Source organism: Neophocaena asiaeorientalis, unplaced genomic scaffold (genome assembly GCF_003031525.2).
Source record: "Neophocaena asiaeorientalis asiaeorientalis breed wild unplaced genomic scaffold, Neophocaena_asiaeorientalis_V1.1 scaffold39, whole genome shotgun sequence".
NCBI lineage: Eukaryota > Metazoa > Chordata > Mammalia > Artiodactyla > Phocoenidae > Neophocaena > Neophocaena asiaeorientalis.
In genome coordinates this window covers 4,473,167-4,480,539 of record NW_020175670.1, presented here as the reverse complement: position 1 = coordinate 4,480,539, position 7,373 = coordinate 4,473,167, and positions in this window count along the sequence as shown.

Sequence of the window (7,373 nt, the reverse complement as noted above, 5' to 3'; positions counted from 1 at the left end):
ACCGGGGCACGAACCCGCGTCCCCTGCATCGGCAGGCGGACTCTCAACCACTGCGCCACCAGGGAAGCCCTGTTCTGCCTTTTCTGTTTCTTTTTTCCTCCTTTTTAAAAAAAAAAAAAAAAATATTTATTTATTTTTGGCTGTGTTGGGTCTTCGTTTCTGTGCGAGGGCTTTCTGTAGTTGCGGCGAGCAGGGGCCACTCTTCGTCGCAGTGCGCGGGCCTCTCACTATCGCGGCCTCTTTTGTTGCGGAGCACAGGCTCCAGACGCGCAGGCTCAGTGGCCATGGCTCACAGGCCCAGTTGCTCCGCGGCATGTGGGATCTTCCCAGACCAGGGCTCGAACCTGTGTCCCCTGCATTGGCAGGCAGATTCTCAACTACTGCACCACCAGGGAAACCCTTTTCTTCTTTTCTTGTTTGTGTCTTTCGTTGTTTGTTTGTGTGGTTTTTTCCCTTAGATTTTTTTTTTCAACCCATTTTTCCCACTCTACTATTTTGGAATTTATACACAGTTGCCTTTTTTTTTTTTTCTTTTTCTCCCCATTAAACTTTAGAAATTCGAGCATGCAACAGAGTTTTGGGTTAAAAGGATTTAAATTTGCTTCTGCCAGGTGCCTTGGGGCATTACACACTGGGACCACTTAAACTCAATTCTTAGCTCTTAGCTCTTTTTTTTCCCCACACAGGAAGTGTAAATTTAGGGTACAAATGTTATGAATACTGGCTTGTGGTTAAGAATTCTTAGGGAAGATTTTTCTTCCCTCCACCTGACACCAAGGTAGAAAAAGCCAACTTTCCTAGCTGTCTCTAGACTTCAAATGCAGTTGTTTGTTATGCAAACTTCTGTTAGATTCCCCTCCTTGGGTGGGGCCTCTCCTTTACCTCCTGCCTTTAGTGTCCTGTTCTGGCTCCCACCCCTTACCCTAAGTTTACCAGGAGCTGGAATAGATTACCTGTGTGTATTCACTCATTCTGAAAATTCTTTACATTTTGCCATTTTGGGTTGCTTTTAAGGTGTGTGTGAGGGGGGGAGTTTTTTTTCCTGTTTAACATGATTTTTTTAGGTGATTTGAGAACTAGTCAGCATTAACAAGAGAAAAATGAAAAGAAGGTTCCTTTGTTGGTGTTTCATTCTGAAAAATCTGAAGGACCCAAAGCCTCCTTCCCAGATAGATGGAAACTAAAGGCTCCTTTATTGCCAGTCCAAGATAATGGGAGGCAGGAGATAGGGAAAGATTTGGGAGAAGGGATGAATAGAGAGGGAAAGTGATGGTGGAGAGGTAGAATCTGTGCTGTGATAGGATAAAAAATTCCATGGGAAACGTAAATTAAGGCTTTGCCACGTACTCTGGCCTCTTTTTTATTCAGGATGTCTCTGGTTTTCTTTTTGGTGATGGATTCAGGTGACATACTAGCTCACATGTTAAAACATAATGAAGGAGTTAAAATACATGCAACATCAGGAGTAATGTCAAAAAGTCCCCACACGGTGGTTCCAATCTTTACAGACATTCTTTTAATTTCCTTGGGCCTCAATTTCCTCGTTTGTATAATATGGCCAGTACAGAATTATTTTGAGGATTGTTTGAGGTGAACTTGTACACTGTGAAGTTTTGTACAAATAGCTACATTTTATATTATGCTTCTCATTTTACCTTAGGAGATTCTGGGACTCCTGGAATTTAAAGAACTTCCTTCAAAATCCTACTTGATGAGTCAGTGTTGATTAAAATTTATGTTGCCATGTTTTAAGTCAGCACCTTTCAGGGCAAAAAAGAAACTCTGGACCCTTTAAGAGAATGTTGTTCTTTTTCCCTTATTAAAGTACAAAGCCTTATGTTGATAGGTGGATTTTTTTTTTTAACCTCTCATAATTCCAGGGACATAAAAGTTTATGCAAGGGACAGAAAGCAAAACTGCTATTACTTGGCAAAGTCAGATCAGCCTCTGTAATTGCAAGAGTTCTCTCCAGAAGTACTTCTTCAAAATCAGTAAATGATTGAAAGTCCTCTCCAAAACATGATCTTTCTAAACGATCCCAAATGAATTCTAAAGAAGGATGGAAAAATAGTCTAAGAAATGCTCGAAACTAAAATTATCTGTTAATGTGCAGAGAATGATGCCCAGAATTACAATTTTATTTTCTTTAGATATGGGTATGACCTGAGACACATAGGAAGTAGCAGAGATAAGATCACTGGAAAGGGCTTCCCTGGTGGCGCAGTGGTTGGGAGTCCACCTGCCGATGCAGGGGATGCAGGTTCGTGCCCCAGTCTGGGAGGATCCCACGTGCCGCAGAGCGGCTGGGCCAGCGAGCCATGGCCACTGAGCCTGCACATCCGGAGCCTGTGCGATCACTGGAAAGCAGTGAGATCAGACAGACCTGGTTTCAGTCACTTCTTAGCTGTGTGATTTCTGTTTCTCCTGTAAAATGGGGATAATAATATCCTATCCATTGTGAAATGATAAAATGAGCTCAAGCATATAGAATGTTTAGCATACTGCTTCACATAAAGGGCTCAAAACATTCTGGCTGTCATCGTCGTCATCCAATTCTGTGGAGTGCTATACTGAATAAATTGAATAGTTGTTAACATAATTTCCCACTTATTTATATCCCAAATAGTCAGAACATAACTATAATTATTTTCCAGGTACTGTTTAGTAATAATTGATGTTTGTAACAATGACCACCTCCCATTTTCTCCCCTACCCAGGTACTGTAAAATTTTGAATTGTCACTAAATTTTGGAGATTACATGATATTGTGATATAATGGTAAGAGAACAGAATAAAGCTCAGAACCCAGGTTTCAGTACTAACTACTTCATACAGATCTATGACCTTGGGTAATCCACTTAAACACTTTCCATATATGTTCCTCTTTTGAAGAACAGAGGGTAATATAGGATCCAGATCACTAATGTATGTATGACAGGACTGGGTTTTCTTCCCTTACCACTTCCTTCCATTTTTCTAGAATGTTGAATTCTAAAGCCTACATTAATAGAAGGGTTAAGGTTTTTTGTTTTTTGTGTTTTTGTTGTTAGTTTATTTTCCCAAATAAAGTTCATCTTTTTTTTTTCTTCTGTAGAAGAGTGTTTTTAAAATGTTACCTAAGGCAGTGAAGGAGAACAAGTATCAGTGCAATGAGGAAAGATCTAATTGCAATAGATATTTTATCTGGGAATCAGATCCCCGTGAGGACTACCCCCCCACCTCAAGCATACTCAAGTTTTGAAACCTGATCACTATCAAAAGCAGAACCACTTGGAGCAGAGAAAGATTGACAGCATCCTTTGAAGGCAAGACCCAGGAAAAACTGGAGCTGAGACTTTAAGGAAAGAGTGAATGTATCAGAAGGACTAAGAGGGACTTCCCTGGTGGCGCAGTGGTTAAGAATCCACCTGCCAATGCAGGGGACTCGGGTTCGAGCCCTGGTCTGGGAAGATTCCACATGTCACGGAGCAACTGAGCCCATGCACCACAACTACTGAGTCTGTGCTCTAGAGCCCGCGAGCCACAACTACTGAGGCTGCGTGCCACAACTACTGAAGGCCACGTGCCTAAAGCCCGTGCTCCGCAACAAGAGAAGACACCACCTTGAGAAGCCCGCACACCGCAACGAAGAGTAGCCCCCGCTCGCTGCAACTAGAGAAAGCCCGCGTGCAGCAACAAAAACCCAACACAGCCAAGAGACTGCGTGTGTGTATGGAGCGGCACTGTCCAATAGGAATATAATGCAAGGCACACATGCAAGCCACATATATAATTTAAAATGTTCTAGTAGTTGGGAATTCCGTGGCAGTCCAGTGGCTGAGAATTCCTGCTCCGAATGCAGGGGGCCTGGGTTTGATCCCTGGTCAGGGAACTAGATCCCACATACATGCCACAACTAAGTGTTCGCATGCCACAACTAAAGATCCTGCATGCCGCAATGAAGATCCCACATGCCACAACTAGGACGGGGCTCAGCCTAAATAAATAAATATTTTTAAAATGATAAAAATAAAATGTTCTAATAGCCTATTAAAACAGTAAAAAGAAACAGGTGAAATTAATTTTTATAATATGTTTTATTTAACCCACGATATCTAAAACATTATCAACAGTTATTAATTATTAATAATTTTACATTCTTTTTTTCATATTAAGCCTTCAATATATATTTGATTCTTACAGCACATCTCAATTCAGACTAGCCATATATCAAAGGCTCACTCTCCACGTATGACCACTGGTTAGTGTATTCAACAGCACAGATATGGAAGGTATGAAGGAGGTTGTCAAAGATTCTCTGGTGACCTTGGTGTTACCACATGCTGTTCCCCCAGAGTCTGGGACTAAGACTCCATGGCTGTGAATGGAGCTTAGGGACAAGTTGAACAGATTAAAACACTCCACTGGCTTGTGTACTTATGGACTTTGTGTTGTCTGGATTGCATGGCCTGAAAATGAAGCTGCGATTGAACATCCTTTAGGATTTTGCGTGTCTATTAAATTGACCAACATTAAGACTGCTATATTATAGAGTAAACCACCTTGCTCTTCCATTATACGGTGTATTAGTCTGCTCAAGATGCCATAACAAAATATCACAAACTAGGCGACTTAAACAACAGAAATTTATTTTCTCACAGTTCTGCAGGTTGGGAATTCCAAGGTCAAGGTGCCAGCAAAGTAGATTTCATTCTGAGGCCTCTTGGTAGCCACCATCTCACTGTATGGTCAGGTGGCCTTTCTTTGATGTGTGTACTTGGAGGGAGAGAGAGAAGGATATTTCTCTCTTCCTCCTCTTACAAAGCCACCTATTGGCTTAGGGCCCTACCCTTATGACCTCATTTAACCTTAATTCCCTCCTAAAGGTCCTGTCTCCAAATACAGTCACATTGGGGGTAGGACTTTAACATAAAAATGTGAACAAAATCCACCCCAGTTAGTTAAACAGAAAAGGATTTGTTGGAAAGGATATTGGGCAGCTAACAGCATTTTTTAAAAGGAGGGGAGACTCAGGCTTGGAAGCTCTATAACCAGGAAACGACACAGCTTCCTATTTCAGTTTCCATTGACACGGTCGTCACTATTGCTGGGACACGCCCCTGGGCTTCTGTCTCTACTGCCTCTGAATTTGTGTATTTGTGCCTCACATCTCTTCCCTCGTCAAAACGTGTTCCATGAGATGCCATGCTTTTCCCATTATTTTCTTGCAAGTTGAGGCCTCTCACAGATTTCTGATGGTTGGTTGGAGCCTCTGTCACATCTGTGGGCCCTAGCTGGAAAGGAGCCTGGGAAAGCAAATGCCAGCCTTCCACCTTGGGGAGGTAAACCCACAAGGTGGGAGATTCTCCAGATATTGGAAGCGTGTTCAAACTATGCTGGGCAGCCACAAAATATAAATGTCCTTCACTGGCACTGAGTTCTGTCATTCGAAAAAAACTTCCAGGTCAAGAGGCCTAAATTTAGTTTAAAAAACTTTGTTTAATCCAGATTTTGTTTCCAATAACAACTGTGAAACAATCTGTCTGCTTTCAAATTTACTTTTCTTGATTCCTGACCTTGCTTCTAAGCTTTATCAGTTGCATATTTTCTCATTTGACACGTTGGTAAGTAACAGCCAAAACCCATTGCCTCGGTTTCATCATGGACTTGTATTCCTTGGCTGGGGGGTGGAGTTAGCAAACAAAGTGATGCTTCACTTATGGAAAAGGAATAAGAGTGTGAGCCCATTATCAAAAATACAGCAGGGGTGTAAGATATTGGGCCATCTCAGAGCGTCATGCCTATTACCGTAAAGTCCACAGTATTCAGCAGCAAGGTCGGTGAGAAGCCTGTCGCCCAGTTCAAATGGTATATTAGATTCTATGACTAGTCTTGACACCACATAACCACTTTTTCGATAACCTTTAATATTTCTTTCCTTTTCTTTTTTTTTTTTTTGAAGGCAGGAATGACTCTGCTAAATTATTAGATATTTAAGTTTAGAATTCACTGTCATTTCTGCACAGTTCAGTTGCTGAAATAACATGTAGCAGATGCTACAGTGCATGTTAATGAATAATTACTTTTTGTACTATGGCCTCTGACTGTAACATCTGTCACAACCCTGTGGGTTTAGTAATTATTCTTTTGACACTTTCTCAATTTTTTTTGGCGGAGCCGAGCCGCTTGCAGGATCTTAGTTCCCAGACTGGGGATGGAACCGGCGTCCCCTGCCGTGGAAGCACAGAGTCTTTACCACGGGATGGCCAAGGAAGTCCTCTAAAATGTTTTTAGCTTTAAAAAAAAAACAAAACACATTGTTTTTTTGTTTGTTTGTTTGTTTGTTTGTTTGTTTTTTTGCGGTTCGCGGGCCTCTCACTGTTGTGGCCTCTCGCGTTGCGGAGCACAGGCTCCGGACGCGCAGGCTCAGCGGCCATGGCTCACGGGCCCAGCCGCTCCGCGGCACGTGGGATCCTCCCAGACCGGGGCACGAACCCGTGTCCCCTGCATCGGCAGGTGGACTCTCAACCACTGCGCCACCAGGGAAGCCCCACATTGTTTTTTTAATGTTTTGCTGCAGTCTTTAAATTTTGATTTTGTTTGTTTAATTATTTTCTATCTATTAAATTCTTCCATTTGTCCTAATTCTTTAGAAAGTGTAGTGGCTCTTTATGGTCTACTTTTGTTTAAGTATAAAGAGGAATGTGAAATTCTTCAATTGATTTTTTTCTTATTGTAAATAAGCCAAAGCCAGGGTCAAGCTTATTTACCATTTCTGGGGCACAGTTTAGCCTTCAGCTCTCAAGGGCATATTTTCAGCTTGTAACAAGCCATGCTTTGGCTTCCCTTCTTCAAAGTCGGCTCTTTCTTAACGAGGAAACAGGGCAGGGACAGGATTATTTTCTTCCCATTTCAGTTTCTCTAAAACTGCTGTGTCCAGAAGTAAATATGGCATAGCCAAAATTAATACCAGAATTGACTCAATCCAACCTCTTTTAAAAAAAAGGCTAAAAATAAAGGCCTGGATATTTTTAGAAAGATCAAATAATCAGTGTCAAATTTCACAGAAATCTGATATATATAGATTGATGTCACGCAAAAGTATTTCCAGCAAGCTACTGAAAGACAAAAGAACAAATGTTGGAGGTGTTAGGAGATAGTGGAGTGAAGTTGATGGGAACAAAGCAGCTGTAATGAAGCATGTCCACGTGCTGAAATATTTAGAGGATGGGTTCACAAGAGGCTGAGAATAAAACAAAGCTAGAATCTAGTCCTGTGTATCTTTTTACCTTCCCATCCCCACTTGCATAGATATTGGAGGCAAGATGATGAGGAGTACTCCCTGTTCCTCTCTCCCTAGTTCCCACCAGTGATGCTGAAATGGGGAAGTGGCT